At 42.3% G+C, this 18,505-nt stretch overlaps 1 long non-coding RNA gene across 6 annotated transcripts in view; it reads left to right on the top strand.

The window, feature by feature from the left end:
- LOC138981344 (uncharacterized) overlaps window positions 1-1,772 on the top strand; it is a 42,156-nt gene extending 40,384 nt beyond the window's left edge. For 2 of the 6 annotated variants that reach the window (XR_011460616.1, XR_011460615.1), the window contains exon 5: window positions 979-1,771. This is a non-coding gene — a long non-coding RNA (uncharacterized lncRNA). Of the gene's footprint in view, window positions 1-978 lie in introns of all 6 variants that reach the window. The other 4 variants (XR_011460618.1, XR_011460613.1, XR_011460617.1 and 1 more) reach the window with 3 other exon arrangements.
- The last annotated feature ends 16,733 nt before the right edge of the window (window positions 1,773-18,505 follow it).

Genomic DNA, 18,505 nt, shown 5'->3' with positions numbered 1-18,505 from the left:
AACTCCTCACCGTCTATTCTCCAGCAAGACAACTCCGTGCCTCTTCTGACTGTCGTATCCTTACCATTCCACACACCAAAACCAAAACATACGGACAACTCACTTTTACTTTCTGCGCACCCACACAATGGAATTCCCTCCCCTTTCACATCCGCCACTCTCAGTCACCCCAAGCATTCAAACGAACACATAAAACGCACCTCTTCAAGAAATACAACCCCTGATTTCGTTTTCTCTGTCCATCAGTAGGCTACATGTAGTGTATTTGTTGTTTTAGTGATAATGTGATAATGTATATAAACATGTAGGGCTGTTTTCAGTATTGTTGATAACATGTTCTGTTTGATTAAGGGTATTCAGCTGGTATTTCCTTGTTTTCACTACCTATTTTATTCATGTTTTTATTACTTAGTTAGTGGAAAAATCTTTTGTAATGTATGTTTGATGGTGTATGCTTTTAATTAGACGTTGCTGACTATGAATGTAGTTGTAAATGCTTGTATAACTGTGTTTTAATTTTAAATGTGTCAAGCGCAAAGAGCATAATTGTGAAGTTATGATGTTGCGCTATATAAATGCTCATTTATTATTATTATTATTATTATTATTATTATTATCTCATCAGCACTGCTGTTAGACCAAATATTTTTCACTTAGAGGCTTTTATGACCTCCGTGTGTTCACATAAATTATGTTAGGCGTTTCAAATTTCATGAACACTGCTGTCACCTCCCCAAGTGCTTCAGAAAATTAAAAAAGCAAATGAAGTAGATACTTTCCGGAAATTCAGAGTGTATGCATAATTCCCCTTGACATCTTTGTTTGGATACCAAAGCTTCGGTTGTGTGATTGGCAAGTGCAGTTTTCACTGTTGATTTTGTTACATCCGTCAATTGTTCATGAGCAAAATTGCCATTTTCAGTACTTTATCACCTCGATCATGAAAGTAAACTATTTCTTTGCTTTTTGTTGTTGCAGGTAAACTTAATACAAGTTGCCGAAGGGGATCATTGACAACATCAACTTTACTCATTTCCATCAAATAACATGGAAGTATTCACTTAAACGATTTCTTACAGAAATAAATTATCTTAGTTTTGAGTAATGTTATTACAGTTACAACCAAGAGTGTGTGCCAGCTTCAACAATAAAGGTATAAGGCACAATGCATCCTATGAAAACAGCGTGGCTCTACTTCTCAGATCTGGCCAGGATTTAGTATAGCCATAGGATAAGAGCATCCCTCTATTTTGGCACAAAACCAACATCCAGAAACTAACTGCTGTCTGTGCAGATTTAGATTGAATGAATATATTTAACAGATTGACTCTGGTGTCTGTTAAACAAAAATACAATGGTCATTATCTTGGATGCTATTGCAGGTAGAGTTTTGCCACTGTGCACACTTGTACGGTTTGATTACTGGTTTTTGCGAGATAAAGTGACAGAAAAATGAAAGAAGTGTGCCATACTTTAAGCTTATTGTTTTTTTGCATCTGCAGTTTTTTCTTTGTTTGTTGCTGTTTCTGGCGCCGTGTTTTATAGCCAGATCTGTTGTTCTGAGTGGACCAAAACAAGAACAAGCACTACAAAACAAAACATTACACACCGTGAACAAGTCTGAAAGAAAATTGCAATAATCAGAGGCATACTCATAGTCTGCAATTTCAAAATGTACATTAAACTTTTAATTGCAACTGATCATGATTTAATGAATACACAAGTGAATAAATACTACACGTTCACATCACTGTATTTTTGGTTTTTTTCTATGGACATTCAGTTTCCCGGCATATTCAAAAACAGGTGACGTGTTCGTTTCCGTAGGATAATTATAGCGTTGACGAAATATGTTTATCTTCCTGACGTGTTTTTTAAGCAACAACAAAAAAACAGTCTCTCCGACAGTGTTTAGAGTTTGGCTTATCTGTCAAAATCATGTTTGAGATATCCGTGTTTAAGTTAGCTATTTTTCACAGAGTTTGGCTTATCCAAATTAAAAATAGTCTTACAAAGAGGGGGGTCTGGCGGGGAATTGGTTTTGGTTCCAGATATCCGAGTTTTTTGCTTAAGCGTGTTTCGTTTAGGCGAGTGCGGCTGTATATGCATCCCCAAAGACAGATACACGCATTCTCACATCACTGTTCATTGGCATCCTGAACGTGACTCAGGTTAAAATGAGTTCGGCTCATTCTCTCCCTGACCGGACGCCACAGTCCTACGCAAATCTATCGAAACTAGGAATACAGAGTTATCTCCCATATGTTTTTCGCGAGCACTGATCTAAATTTGAGATCAGTGTTCGCGAGACGAAAATGATTGCAGATTGACCGACTTCGACAGTGATCTCCGTTCGGTTCTTCACAGTTATGATAAAGACATCGTTCTAAGATCAAAACAAGTCGAAATGCTGCCGGAAGGAGACCGTTATAATGGTTGCATCATTACAGAAAAAATCGTCTGCTTCAGCGAACGCCGAAACCAAACGGTTGATTATCACGTGACACTTTTGCCATAGTTAGAGTTTGTTTGCACAGTAAATACAGCCGCGAAAAATAGCTTGCTTGAAACTGTCTTACATATATATAAATTCCTTTGTAATTTAAAAATTTAAAAACACCATGAAAAATCATTATCGACGAACGCGAATCTGCTTATATCAATAATACATTACAAAAAGCTCTAGTCTAAATATGTTAAAAAAAAAATCAAGGAATCTCAAGGCATCCTGTCAGGGACACGGGGGATAACCGGTCAAATGCCGAACAGAAGCCGAATGCCGCTCATGACACGTGTGAAGGCAAGTTTTGTCTGTTTTCTAGGTATTGTTTGATTTATGTCGGGATTTAAGGTAAGGTACTGATTCAGCGATGACTAAATGTGTTTCTCGATGCATAAAAAGTCAGGGAGCGATTGATATTTGCCCGTAAATATCCTTCAAAGCTGAAAATGTCCGCGATCGAGCACCGGAAATGGCTGTTCGATGGGTTTTGCAAGTAGAAATGTGCTTTATTTCACCAAATCAGCTCGTATTTGGTGTGGGTACGGGATTCTAGAGGACGAAGGAGTCATAAGAGGTGCAAAGAAGTGCTATTTGGGAGTAGAATAAATCTTCCGAGACAGTAGACAAGAGAAGGTCATATTTGAGAGAGGAGCGCGTAGGCCGATTGTCTTTCCGACAAGCGAATGATACAGCAGATTAATCATTCGTTTTGACCAGAAACCTAGTCTCTAGTTTTTATGAATGAGTTTTTTAATTAAAACAATCACGAGAACTCTCTCGCTTAGCCTAATGGCTGTTCGATGGGTTTCGCAAGTAGAAATGTGCTTTATTTCACCAAATCAGCTCGTATTTGACATCGGTTTGGTATATATATATATTTTTTTTTTCTAATCCTACCGCGAACTGGATAGCAGACGCGGCACGACTGTTGCACCACACTTTGAAGTAATCCCACACTTTGAAGTAAATTACTTCAAAGTGTGGGGATGTGCCCCACACTTTGAAGTAAACCCATTTTTTACTTCAAAGTGTGGGGGGATCTTCCCACACGTTGAAGTAAACTCAGTTTTTACTTCAAAGTGTGGGGGGATCTTCCCACACTTTGAAGTAACTTACTTCAAAGCGTGGGACTTTTGCATTGCCTGTTTGAGCCTGATGATTTTGTCAAAAAAATGGCAGTCTTTTGGATGAGTGAACAGAAAAAGTGAGCGAGCCAAGAAACATAGTGATGTTTGTTATCAGGCTTTAAAGGCATATGTACGCGCTCCCGTGTTTACAAAGTGTAGTTTGCCCATAATCGATGTCAAACGCACCATAAGACCATGTAATGACGATATGTCGCCATGCGCGGACCATATACATGCATTACAGCTTGTTCTAGCCTCTGAAAAAGTGAGGATGTCAACAAAGACGCGGAGTTATTTCCCTTGCGTCAACGCTACCTCTGTTGGCAAATCTATAAATAGGACGATCTAGATCAAAATAAAAATTCAAATATCTCAACATTTAAGGGGTCCTAGACCACAATATCTTGCAGGGAACTTAATTTAGCATGTCTCCAGCTGTGGGTAAAGCAATTAGCGTGTATAGTCATCGAGTACATATGGCTTTAAGCAATGTCCCATTGTTGAGTGTGACGAAAACTCGTGGTGACGATTTCAAAACATGTTGGGTCACGCATGGTCCAATCTTACATGGTCCAACCTTACATGGTCCAACATTACATGGTCCAACCTTACATGGTCCAATCTTACATGGTCCATATATATTATTGGACCATGTAAGATTGGACCATGTAAGATTGGACCATGTAAGATTGGACCATGTAAGGTTGGACCATGTAAGGTTGCACCATGTAAGGTTGGACCATGTAAGGTTGGACCATGTAATATTGGACCATGTAAGATTGGACCATGTAAGGTTGGACCATGTAAGATTGGACCATGTAAGGTTGGACATGGTAAGGTTAGACCATGTAAGGTTGGACCATGTAAGGTTGTCCATGTAAGGTTGGACCATGCAAGGTTGGACCATGCAAGGTTGGACCATGTAAGATTGGACCATGTAAGGTTGGACCATGTAAGATTGGACCATGTAAGATTGGACCATGCAAGGTTGGACCATGCAAGGTTGGACCATGTAATGTTGGACCATGTAAGGTTGTCCATGTAAGGTTGGACCATGCAAGGTTGGACCATGCAAGGTTGGACCATGTAAGATTGGACCATGTAAGGTTGGACCATGTAAGATTGGACCATGTAAGATTGGACCATGCAAGGTTGGACCATGCAAGGTTGGACCATGTAAGATTGGACCATGTAAGGTTGGACCATGTAAGATTGGACCATGAAAGATTGGACCATGCACGATTGGACCATGTAAGGTTGGACCATGTAAGATTGGACCATGTAATATTGGACCATGTAAGGTTGGACCATGTAAGGTTGGACCATGTAAGGTTGGACCATGTAAGGTTGGACCATGCGTGACCCAACATGTTTTAAAATCGTCACCACGAGTTTTCGTCATACTCAACAATGGGACATTGCTTAAAGGCATATGTACGCGCTCCCGTGTTTACAAAGTGTAGTTTGCCCATAATCGATGTCAAACGCACCATAAGACCATATAATGACGATATGTCACCATGCGCGGACCATAATACATGCATTACAGCTTGTTCTAGCCTCTGAAAAAGTGAGGATGTCAACAAAGCCGCGGTGTTAGCTCCCTTGCATCAACGTTACATGTGTTGCCAAATCTATAAATAGGACGATCCAGATCAAAATGAAAATTAACATATCTCAACATTGAAGGGGTCCTAGACCACAATATTTTGCAGGGAACTTAATTTAGCATGTCTCCAGCTGTTGGTAAAGCAATTAGCGTGTATAGTCATCGAGTACATATGCCTTTAAAGCCTGATAACAAACATCCCTATGTTTCTTGGCTCGCTCACTTTTTCTGTTCACTCATCCAAAAGACTTTGCCATTTTTTTTCACAAAATCATCAGGCTCAAACAGGCGATGCAAAAGTCCCACGCTTTGAAGTAAGTTACTTCAAAGTGTGGGAAGATCCCCCCACACTTTGAAGTAAAAACTGAGTTTACTTCAAAGTGTGGGAAGATCCCCCCACACTTTGAAGTAAAAAATGGGTTTACTTCAAAGTGTGGGGCACATCCCCACACTTTGAAGTAATTTACTTCAAAGTGTGGGATTACTTCAATCAATCAATCAATGAGGCTTATATCGCGCATATTCCGTGGGTACAGTTCTAGGCGCTCTGCAGTGATGCCGTGTGAGATGAAATTTTATACGGCCAGTAATTGCAGCCATTTCGGCGCATATTTACCTTTCACGGCCTATTATTCCAAGTCACACGGGTATAGGTAGACAATTATTAACTGTGCCTAAGCAATTTTTGCCAGGAAAGACCCTTTTGTCAATCGTGGGATCTTTAACGTGCACACCCAATGTAGTGTACACGGGGGGGGGGGGGGGGGGGGGGGGGGGAGTTCGGACACCGAAGAGAGTCTGCACACAAATTTGACTCTGAAATAAATTTCCGCCGAACCTGGGATCGAACTCACGCTGACAGCGGCCAACTGAATACAAATCCAGCGCGCTACCAACTGAGCTATATCCCCTTCAAAGTGTGGTGCAACAGTCGTGCCGCGTCTGCTATCCAGTTCGCGGTAGGATTAGAAAATATATATATATATATATACCAAACCGATGTCAAATACGAGCTGATTTGGTGAAATAAAGCACATTTCTACTTGCGAAACCCATCGAACAGCCATTAGGCTAAGCGAGAGAGTTCTCGTGATTGTTTTAATTAAAAAACTCATTCATAAAAACTAGAGACTAGGTTTCTGGTCAAAACGAATGATTAATCTGCTGTATCATTCGCTTGTCGGAAAGACAATCGGCCTACGCGCTCCTCTCTCAAATATGACCTTCTCTTGTCTACTGTCTCGGAAGATTTATTCTACTCCCAAATAGCACTTCTTTGCACCTCTTATGACTCCTTCGTCCTCTAGAATCCCGTACCCATACCAAATACGAGCTGATTTGGTGAAATAAAGCACATTTCTACTTGCAAAACCCATCGAGCAGCCATTTCCGGTGCTCGATCGCGGACATTTTCAGCTTTGAAGGATATTTACGGGCAAATATCAATCGCTCCCTGACTTTTTATGCATCGAGAAACACATTTAGTCATCGCTGAATCAGTAGCTTACCTTAAATCCCGACATAAATCAAACAATACCTAGAAAACAGACAAAACTTGCCTTCACACGTGTCATGAGCGGCATTCGGCTTCTGTTCGGCATTTGACCGGTTATCCCCCGTGAGGGAGAGAATGAGCCGAACTCATTTTGACCTGAGGTCAGGATGTGTTCATTGGCTCCATCGACGCCCGTTTTTAATTGTCGAGTCCCGTAAATGGTAAGACTTTTCGGTAACACGTTTTTTTCTCTCAATTGTTCAACCTTTGTTCTTCTTTTCTGTACTCTATATTCTTGTATTTTATTCTTTTTGATTTATTCCAAAGCCGGTTTTGAGACGTGTATTGAAATCGAATATAGTGCGAATAAGCGCCCTTGAACAGCTTTCCCAGAATCCCGTAACTATGATTTTTAGTACGGGATACCCACAAGAAAAGGTCAAAGGGCATATGTATCACCGCGTATCGACTGATAGTAATGATAGTATAGAGCACTTCTTGTATGATGGACTTCTGATGGATTTTATTATTTGTATTATAAACTTCTCACCCAAATTAAAGCACTACTTTCGGTGTCATTTCATTAAAACTTTCTATGCCATTTGAGGCCGTTCACTTGATTTTTTTAATCCCATTTCAGATTAAAGGTTTCTGTTACAGGGATCTCGTAACCACCTGGGCCTGTATGCATGAAATGGAAGTCATAAACACTGGAAGTAGAGGCCTCTTTTGGAAGTGGGAACTCCCGAAGTTAACTTTCTAACTGTTCCCTTGCATGACTTGGAGAGTATTCGGTCAAGGTCGCGAAAATTGGGGGAATCCCAACTAGTACATGCGTTTGTTAACGGTAAGCTTGGCGACCAGAAGAAACAAATCTTATCGCGAGTTCAAAAAGGCGAACGTTGAGCGCGCTGTAGTGCTAACAGCGTTATTGCTGTTTTTTTTTTTAATGGTTAAACGAAAGGGTCGGTTCAAACCTGTGATGATTGTCTTGGAATCGAATGACTGCCTATTACAATGACTGTGTTGACCTGAATGTTAGGGAGAATAATAATCGATTATGTTCAACTTTTTTTTTTTTAATCTCAGTTGCATGCAGGCACCTTCAACCCTTTCTTTTTTGCCTCTCTTTTTACATTTAGTCAAGTCTTGACTAAATGTTTTAACATAGATGGGGAATCGAGACGAGGGTCGTGGTGTATGTGTGTGTGTGTGTGTCTATGTGTCTGTGTGTGTGTCTGTGTGTGTGTGTGTAGAGCGATTCAGACTAAACTACGGGACCGATCTTTATGAAATTTGACATGAGAGTTCCTGGGAATGATATCCCCGGATGTTTTAATCTTTTTTGCGATAAATGTCTTTGATGACGTCATACCCGGCTTTTTGTAAAAGTTGATGCGGCACTGTCACACCCTCATTTTTCAATCAAATTGATTGAAATTTTGGCCAAGCAATCTTCGACGAAGGCCGGACTTCGGTATTGCATTTCAGTTTGGTGGCTTAAAAATTAGTTAATGACTTTGGTCATTAAAAATCTGAAAATTGTAAAAAAAAAACCAAACAAATGTATAAAACGATCCACATTTACGTTCATCTTATTCTTTAACATTTGCTGAATCCAAACACATATACATACGTTATATTTGGATAAACAACAAGCTCAGAAAATTAAAAATATAAAAATTATGATCAAAATGAAATTTCCAAAATCGTTTTAAAAACTATTTAATCTTATTCCTTGTCGGTTCCTAATTCCAAAAACATATAGATATGATATGTTTGGATTAAAAACACGCTCAGAAAGTTAAAACGAAGAGAGGTACAGTAAAGCGTGCTATGAAGCACAGCGCAACCGCTCGTCACTTTCACTGCCTTTTGCACTAGCGGCGGACTACGTTCAGTTTCATTCTGTGAGTTCCACAGCTTGACTATTTAATGTAGTAATTTCGCCTTACGCGACTTGTTTTTATTTTCAATTTTTTTAATTTTTTTTTATCGGGGAGCATCCTTCTTTATTGATCTTTTTTTCTGATCTTTTTTCCTGCTTTTTATACTAATGTACAGTTGAAAGTCAAGATTGGATTTTTTGTGATAGCATAGGACAGTTTCTTTACACAATTAAAAAAAATGAACACAAAGGCAAAAACCGGTCGTTGCAGCCTGAATGCAATTGAGGCCTATAAAGAAAAAGATTAATAAAAAAAACCAACCTTTTGCTCCCTTTTTCCGGCCCATGCATACGAAAGTGAGGCAAGTACTTCCGATGTCACTCAAAACTTCGGGAGTTGTCGCGAACTTCCCCCATAAGCATACGGGCCCTGTTGTGCAAAATGTGTGGCTATAATTGTTTTGATAAGTGTATATTACGTTGAATATGAGTTGCACTAAGTGTTCAATGTACATTTGAAATTAAAGACTATATGATTTTGTTCACTGCAGTTTGCTCTCCGTCTTGTTTTCGTAATGTTAAGGTTGCATTCACTGTTTATGTGTATTACTGTTACTGTATTAACGAGTGCTTGTTCTTTAAAACCGTTGGTGAGCATGATTATTTCTGGCATATATCATTACATGGATAGTCATTTGACAAAAATTTGCCCGCCAGCCCGGGGAGTAACTTGAAGACATTCACTAGTCTGCCAGCAGGTTCACTAGCCCTGTACATACCCCACTCTAAAATAGTTATTGTCAGAAACACTCAAAATAGTGATGATACGAAAACCATCCAGGATGTGGTCAGAGATGAACAGGCTTTCCCAACTGGTACTTTGTCTTGCTTGATTTTGCAATGTTCCTCTTGCTAGTTGCTCTCAGATTTGTGAGCAATCTGTTTCGCGCTTCTTGATATTGTCCTACTTGAGAATTGTATAGTTTCAGTCAAAACAATGGGTTTTTGTTTGCTTGTTGCTTTCTGCGTTCTTCGAAATTTTCGACAAAACAAAACACACCATCATCGAGCTCCGGCGGATTCTCTTCTTGCCGCTAATTGCATTCAATAACCAGACTAGAAATGTCACTGGCCAACCGGGCAAGCTGCCAGACGGTTAACTTTCTACTAGCCGGAATTCTTACTCTTCCGGGTGGACAATGTAGCAATCCCTGTATTATGAATATGTTTTTGAATGTGATGAATCATGGTGAAAAAGTTCTGTGCAGCAGGTTTTGTATGTAAAATATTAGTCAATCAAGTAATCCGCGTTCATGTTTACAACATTTCAATTATGAATTGGGAAATTCAAGTGCTCTATTTTGCTGCATTTATACATCTAATAATGTATCTTTAAACAGTCGATCACAATTGTATACTCATTGTTTTGTTCAGTGTTTTCTAACCATCAATTAAACATATACATTATAGTAAATAGTGTTCACTTAACCTTCGCCGGTCGTCGTCGTCGTGTGGACCCAGAAGGGTGTTTAATTGCAAATACCTCGTAAACCAGTTAGAATTTTTTAATGAGCTTTTAAGAATGCCTCGGACACCTAAAAAGCTCTTATGTCCTAAAAGATCATTAAATTTCAGCGAGAAGTAATTACAAAAACAAAGGTCAAATTCAGACTACACACGGAAGACATCGTGGGGCCGTGCGGACCCATATTTCTCAAACTGAAGGAACTTAATTAAAAAAACAAAGGATTACTGTACTCACCAATACAAAGACGACACAAGACGATTACGAATTTTCGCTTCTGAATTTTTGTTGCGTCTGCTTTTTGTTGTCTTTTGTGTTCTTTTCCTGATGAAGCTTCCAGAAGCGAAAATTCGTAATCGTCTTGTGTCGTCTTTGTATCGGTGAGTACAGTAATCCTTTGTTTTTTTAACTTTGTTCATCTTACCACAGTCACTTCGTTGTTTAGATTTTGAAGGAACTTACATAAAAACTACGGAGATAAGTGACACACTTTCAGGTATTGGCTCTAAAGATCATTTTCTACGATCTGTTTCATTTTGGAGTTAATAAGCAAGGAAGGGTATGCATATTGTCGTGTTTTTCCTTTCGCCACTCTCAGTCGAAAAGGAGACACAACGAGTTGTGTAGGTTCTGTAGATTTATTAACAGCTGGAACAACGGTGACAATATCTCTCAGCACAGTGTAAGAAAGAACAAGTGCAAGACTGGTAAAGAACAACAATACGTGTGCGCAGCCCTACTTATATAGTTAATGGACACACGAGAATATTCGGGAAACATCGACACTAATCTGGTTAGATCTACACAGTTCCGTCTGTCCGATGAGCGTCTACGCTTACGTCATGAGTGACTGCGCACTAAATCAAAGTAAGTTCCATAATGTTCTTTATCCTTCCATTCGATTCCAGTGGTATCTAGCGATCTCCACAACACCTCCCCACATAAACTGATGCTACTCCTCAAGCATCAACAGCAAAGTCTCTCTGTGGGTTTGCGTGTTCTCTTTGACCGTCTTGGATTGTCTGGTCCATACTCTGGAACGGATGGAGTACCTTTGGGTTTGGTCTGTCTCCGAGTTTGTGGCACAGTTTCCAAGATCTCCATGGGGTGATCTGTTACAAGTTCAGAAACAGTGTCCACTTCATTGTCTTCCTCAGTGGTGTAGTGTGGCTGTAGCTGTTCCCAGTGTCGTCTCCTTACTGGACCATGAGGAATGACCATGACGTTGAAGCAGCGAGTACCCAGAGACTTCTTGATGACTGCTGGTACCCATCGGGGTTGTTTGTTTCGGCGAGGTCCATGGTACAGAGCATACACAGGATCTCCGGCCTTGTACTGTCTGGTTACCTTGACGACAGCTTTCAAGTCTGGAGTCATCTGAGACTTGGATGCCTCCTTGGATTGCTTGCCCTGAGCGATGTGGGCTGGCGAGGGCAGCAGAGTGTCGATCTTTGTCCGTAACTGCCTGGAATTCAAGAGTTTACTCGGAGAGAAACCACAGGATGTCGGCGTTCTCCGGTACTGCATCAAGAACTCTTGAAGAGCACGCTTCGGTGGCAAAGAAGATTTTCTCAGTGCTTGTTTGAATGTCTGCACCAAACGTTCGGCGGCTCCATTGGTAGCAGGACGATATGGTGCCCCTGTCAGGTGCGTGATCCCCCGTTCCTTGCACCAGCTCTGAAATTCTTCAGAAGTGAAGGTCGGCGCGTTGTCAGTGACAAGTGTGTGAGGCAATCCAAAATGAGCAAAATCTTCTTCCAGCAGGTCTAGAGTGGCTCTAGAGGACGTGGATGACCTCGCGCCCCCTAATTGGCGTAGAGGCGCGTCCCCCGGGTGGTGGATGGGGGAGCCTTCTCTACTAACTTCTGACTGAAGGTCGCATCACTCTCGATGCCGTGAACCTAATTATGATCTTTTTCTTGTTTCTTCTCTATTTCTGCCTCCCCAAAGTCCTTTTACTTTCTGTTTCTCACCCATAAAATTCTTCACTTTTTACCCTTGTTAAGTGGTTCTTGTATAGAATATAGTCAATGTTTGTAAAGATTTTAGTCAAGCAGTATGTAAGAAATGTTTAGTCCTTTGTACTGGAAACTTGCATTCTCCCAGTAAGGTCATATATTGTACTACGTTGCAAGCCCCTGGAGCAATTTTTTGATTAGTGCTTTTGTGAACAAGAAACACTTAACAAGTGGCTCTATCCCATCTCCCCCCTTTCCCCTATCCCATCTCCCCCCTTTCCCTCGTCGCGATATAACCTTCGTGGTTGAAAACGACGTTAAACACCAAATAAAGAAAGAAAGAAAGACGTGGATGACGTAGGATGAATGCATGGATACTTGGAGTAAGCATTCGTGATCACCAGCCAGTCTCTACCCATGAAGTTGATTGCATGGTCCAGGTGTAAGCGGCTCCACGGCTTTTCTGGTAGCATCCATGGGTGAACTGGAGGCTTGGATGGCTTGTTCTGATGTTCACCGCGAGTCACATCGTCGAGTAGCCATCTCAATAGCAGCATAGATACCGGGCCAGTAAACAGCAGTTCTTGCCAACTGTTTCATGCGTTCCATGCCGAAGTGTCCGAGATGCAGCAGATCAAGGATCTTGGACTGCAGGCTCTGAGGAATCACCACTCTCGATCCATGGACGAGGCATCCGTGGCAGATACTGAGAGAGTCCGACAACTTCCGGAACTTGTTGACATCTTCATTGATCTCAGCGTTCTTTGGTGGCCAGCCTTCACGGACGTAGCGCATCACAGTAGATATCACTGGATCTTTTCCTGACTCTTGACGGAGGATATTGGCATCCACAGGCTGGACTTGAAGACTGAGAACCTTGATGGCACACACCATGTCCATGTCTTCACCACTTTCCTCCCTGTCGAAGTCGATGTCATCTCCGTATGGCAAGCGACTAAGGGCATCTGCATTGCCATGATCCGCTGTTTTCCGGTACTCGATGGTGTAGTTAAACTGGTTCAACCACAGGGCTCACCAAGCTAGTCTGTTAGCTGCGAGCAGTGGAGTCCCTTTCTTCGGTCCGAACAGTGATGTCAGCGGCTTATGATCTGTCACCAGTATGAACTGACGTCCGTAGAGATACTGGTAGAACTTCCGCAAGCCAAAGATGATGGCCAGGGCTTCCTTGTGGATTTGGCTGTACTTTCCTTTCTGCAGCCGTGAGAGTCTTGGACACGTTGGCGATTGGGCGCTCGCTTCCATCTGGATAGCGATGAAATAGGACTGCTCCAATTCCAACGTTGGACGCGTCACAAGCTAGTCCCAAAGTCTTGTTTGGATCGAAGTGTACCAGAACTTAATCCGAGGAAAGCACATTTTTCAACTGTTCAAATGCTGCCTGTTCCTCATCTCCCCACTTCCAGGGGTTTGCCTTCTTCGTAAGGCGGTAGAGCGGCTCTGCCATGCTGGCCAGGTTAGGGATGAACTTCCCGTAAAACTGAACTGAGCCCAAGAAAGACTTCAAGCTTGAGACGTCCGTAGGGGCTGGCATTTTCAAAACTGCCTCGACCTTCGATCCTTTGGAGATCCCTTCGGCCGATAAGGTATGTCCAAGGTATTCCACACTGGCTTGTGCGAACTTGCACTTTTTATGACGACATCTTGGGGCGGGGATATAGCTCAGTTGGTAGCGCGCTGGATTTGTATTCAGTTGGCCGCTGTCAGCGTGAGTTCGATCCCAGGTTCGGCGGAAATTTATTTCACAGAGTCAACTTTGTGTGCAGACTCTCTTCGGTGTCCGAACCTCCCCCCGTGTACACTACATTGGGTGTGCACGTTAAAGATCCCACGATTGACAAAAGGGTCTTTCCTGGCAAAATTGCTTAGGCACAGTCAAGTTAATAATTGTCTACCTATACCCGTGTGACTTGGAATAATAGGCCGTGAAAGGTAAATATGCGCCGAAATGGCTGCAATCTACTGGCCGAATAAAAATTTCATCTCACACGGCATCACTGCAGAGCGCCTAGAACTGTACCCACGGAATATGCGCGATATAAGACTCATTGATTGATTGATTGATTGATCTGAGTCCTTTGTCGTTCAGACGAGTGAGCAAACGTTCCAGGTTGCTCAGGTGGTCGTTGGCGTCCTTCCCGCTGACGAGTATATCATCTTGGAAGACGGCAACACAGGTCAGGTTTTCCATGATCTCTTGAAAGTAACCAGGTGCTGACTTTATCCCGAAAGGAAGTCGTTGCTGCAGGAGTACCCCACGGTGAGTGCTGAGGGCTAGCCTGCGTTGACTCTCTGGTGCCAGCTTGATCTGGTTGTAGGCATCAGCAAGATCGATCTTGGTGTATCCGAATCCACCTCCTAGCTTCTGCATCAGTTCCTCTGGGAGTGGCATTGGATGACGGTGATCTTCAAGCTGATCATTGATGCCCACTGAGTAGTCACCACAGATCCTTAGCTTGGGCTTCAGGGTGCCCGAGGTTTGTGCCTTACGAATTGGTACCACTGGCGTTCCGTATTCGTTGAACTGGACTGGCTTCCAGACTCCTTTGGCGATGCCTTCTTCGTAGCCTTTGGCGAGGTCATCACGAAGAGCGAAAGGTACCGGACGTGCCTTGTGAAAAACCGGCTTCGCATCAGACTTGAACTTCACGTCCAGTTCGAAGTCCTTGAGACATCCCAATTCTTGTTTGAAGAGATTTGGGAATTTATCAGACAGTCTGTGACAATCTCGTTGCAGGGCAGCATAAGGCGCGTTGGAGGTCGCTGGATGCGTAGGTTTTGCACCCTCACTCTTAGCGTGACTCTCTATGCTCCTCAGTCCTAGAGCATTGTCCACAGAAATTCCCAGAGTCTGGATTGCGTTGCGTCCTAGCAGATTCAGATCAGGGATCTTGGTGACGATGTACAGAATTGAGCTTTGCTTACCAGTCACTGGATCCTTGGTTTGGCCCATGAAAGTTCCCAGCACGGGCAGGTCGTGCTTGCTGGCAGACTCGTAACGATATGTGACGTCATCCAGCTTCGGTTTTCCTAGTTGTCTCCAGACCGGAAGAGAAACAAAATTTCCCGTAGTTGCGGTGTCCAGTTCCATGGTGAACTGTTGGTCCTGGATTGTTATGGGTACATCCAACCTAGGAGTATCTTGGGGAACTTCACCGAGGATCGCTTTGACAAGTTCTGCTTTCGTGACTCTCTTCACGGAAGCCTGGGAATGTCGTTCCCGATTCTGATGTTGCTTTTTTCTACAGACAGCTTCCAGATGTCCTGTGACGTCACAGTATCGGCATTTGGTTTCTTTGTAGGGGCAGTCTGCTGCTTTGTGGGCCTTTCCACATCGGTAGCACTTCCTGTCTGTGGAATTAGACTGCTTGTGGTTCTTTCGTGGACCCGTAGTCTTGTTCTGGTGGACCTTGTTGACTGGCATGGTCTTGGAACCGTAGACAGTTTCCTTGGCAACCTTCGCTGCGTCTTCAGTCTCAATCGCGACTTGGACAGCACGTGCGAAATCCAGCTCTGTGTCCTTGATCTTGAATAGAGCCTTTAAGACAGCCTCATTGTTGACAGAACATATGAATCTCTGTCTCAGAGCTTCGTCTTGTGGGGTTTTGATCGAAGGAAAGTTACAGGTAGCGGCGTCTTGGCGTATGCGCGCTGCTAACTCCTGGAGAGTTTCGCCTGGCTTCCGTTTCATGTCACTCCAGAACTTGAAACGTTCTCGCACTATGAAGAGTTTCGGGTCGAACTATTCTTTCATGAATTTGACAATTTCGTCCATTGTCAAACTGTTGATGTCCTTGGGCGGGTTTTGCTGAGTAGCCAGATTTGCCAGTTGTTTGTAGACCGTAGCAGTCTGATTCGTCAAGAAAACTTGAGCCTTGCGCTGCTCCGGCACGGAGTTGGCGACCACAAACGTCCAAAATCTTGCCCAGTAGTCAGGTCACAGTTCCGATGTTGCATCAAACGCAACAAAAGATGGGATTGCAGCTGCTTGTGTAGTAATGGGAAAACGTAGATTCGAAGCACTCGGATCGTCGTAGCTTTCCTCCCTGGCAGAAGCTGCGGCACCACTGAACACTTTCATCATCATCTCCATCTGGTGCATTTGTTGCTCCATATCTTCCTTGTGCTGGCGTTGCTGTTGCTCCAACTGCTCCCTTAGAAGCGTTATCAGCTGCTCTGTTTCCGTCATTTTGCAGTAATAAGTCACTCCGAATAGACAAGGGAAGTAACTGTCGGCGACGCCAGTTGTCACGTCGTGTTTTTCCTTTCGCTCCTCTCAGTCGCAAAGGAGACACAACGAGTTGTGTAGGGTCTGTAGATTTATTAACAGCTGGAACAACGGTGACAATATCTCTCAGCACAGTGTAAGAAAGAACAAGTGCAAGACTGGTAAAGAACAACAATTCGTGTGCGCAGCCCTACTTATATAGTTAAGGCCAACAAAAAAAAATTGTCTGTTTCTGGTCACCCGACCGACCCTAAATTTCGGCGCCGACCCTAAACTTTTTTTTTCCAAACTCAATTGTTGTTTTTTTTGGGTTTTTTTGGTGGTAAAGGACAGGGTGAGAAAATGAACAACAAAAACGTGTGAAAACGAAAGTCCGCTGACGATTTGTAAATGTGTTGAGTGTCTTGTCTCTATGTATAGTGAATCCAGTCTCTTTGCGCGATTTTTAAAGTTAGTTTTATTGGTCTACATTTGGGGTAAAAAAATAAAATAAAAAAAATAAAAATAAAAATCCCGACCTACCGACCCTATTTTTTTTAGCCATGTTACCAGAAACAGACATTTTTTTTTTTTTGCCTAATGGACATACGAGAATATTCGGGAAACATCGACACTAATCTGGTTAGATCTACACAGTTTCGTCTGTCCGATGAGCGTCTACGCTTACGTCATGAGTGACTGCGCACTAAATCAAAGTAAGTTCCATAATGTTCTTTACCCTTCCATTCGATTCCAGTGGTATCTAGCGATCTCCACAACACATAATTTTCCTTCTTTGAGAAGCATAGGTCCGTACTGCCCCACGATGTCTTCCGTGTGTAGTCGATAACCCGGTCGGGCGAAGGTTAAACCTACGTGTTTCAGTTTATTCTAACTATTTCATTCATTTACAATTACACTATGCATTTATTCAATGACAGTGTTAATTTTGTTTAGATGTGTGCAATAGCTACAGAATCACTGGCATCTCATTTAACACGTTTATTATTGAGCGACTTTGATGATTTATCCCTCCAATTAGAGGTTTTTTTAAATCAGTTTTTCTTTATTGACACCTCGTTTTACTTTGGAAATTTCGAAAACTGTAGCCTACTTTAGTTAAACACCATCTCTCTCTCTCTCTCTCTCTCTCTCTATCTATCTCTCTCTCTCTCTCTCTCTCAGTCTCTCTCTCTCTCTCTCTCTCTCAGTCTCTCTCTCTCTCTCTCTCTCTCTCTCTCTCTCTCACTCCCTCTCTCTCTCTCATGTCCGATCATGACAGTACCCTCTAACGAAAAGTTCAATGATGGGACGAATATGACATACTTACGCAACAGAAAACAATATTTATTTGACCACATTTTACCATATTAACGTTGAAAAGGGGGGACACTGGTTATGATACTAATAATACTAATAATACTAATAATAATTGTCAGTGAGTACTGGTGTCACATGACTGATGTGAACCAGTTGATTGGCTAATGGCGATGCGCTTAAAACAGTTAGTGCACTCTTGGAGTTAGAGCGTATTCTTCCACCCTTTGCCTAAGCGAGACTGTACTCTCATCCTCAGAATTAATTAATGACATGTAGCTTATATTCTTCACAATACCAAATGACCATACATTTCCTGCGGCTTAAAGCAGAAGTAGTTTTTTCTGACAAATTCCATGTGCATGTGCCACAGTGAAGCCCACTGATCTAAAATAGAACCCGCTGTGTCTTATTTTTTAGTTTTGACTTGCGAAGATTCTTCTCATAATTATGCCGAGTTAGTGGCATGTAGCTTATTATCCACATACCAAATGATAAGTTAGTATACAATTCCCAGCGGCTAACAGAAAACACAAGTGTTATTCCGATAACCTACCAGCCAGACCAGCATTTGGAAGTCGACTGACTCAATCGACTCTGCCATACGTAGCAGACTACACTGAAATACGAATGCATCAGGTCAGTAAATGAATGCTTTCCGAATTATCATTTCAAGGCAAGAACAATCGGAATCGAAAACGTGTAGGGTTCAGAACGTTTTTACCATGTATAAGACTTATCACCAGCCTGCCTCATGCGTGCAGACTCAATGCAATGTGACGAGCAATTTCTGTTATTGAAATGAGACTGCAGTGGTTCGATTGCCTTAACCTAGCAGACGACATAAACCCCGCTCAG

This window comes from Littorina saxatilis, linkage group LG12 (genome assembly GCF_037325665.1).
Source record: "Littorina saxatilis isolate snail1 linkage group LG12, US_GU_Lsax_2.0, whole genome shotgun sequence".
Lineage (NCBI taxonomy): Eukaryota > Metazoa > Mollusca > Gastropoda > Littorinimorpha > Littorinidae > Littorina > Littorina saxatilis.
This window is presented reverse-complemented; position numbering and strand designations above follow the sequence as displayed.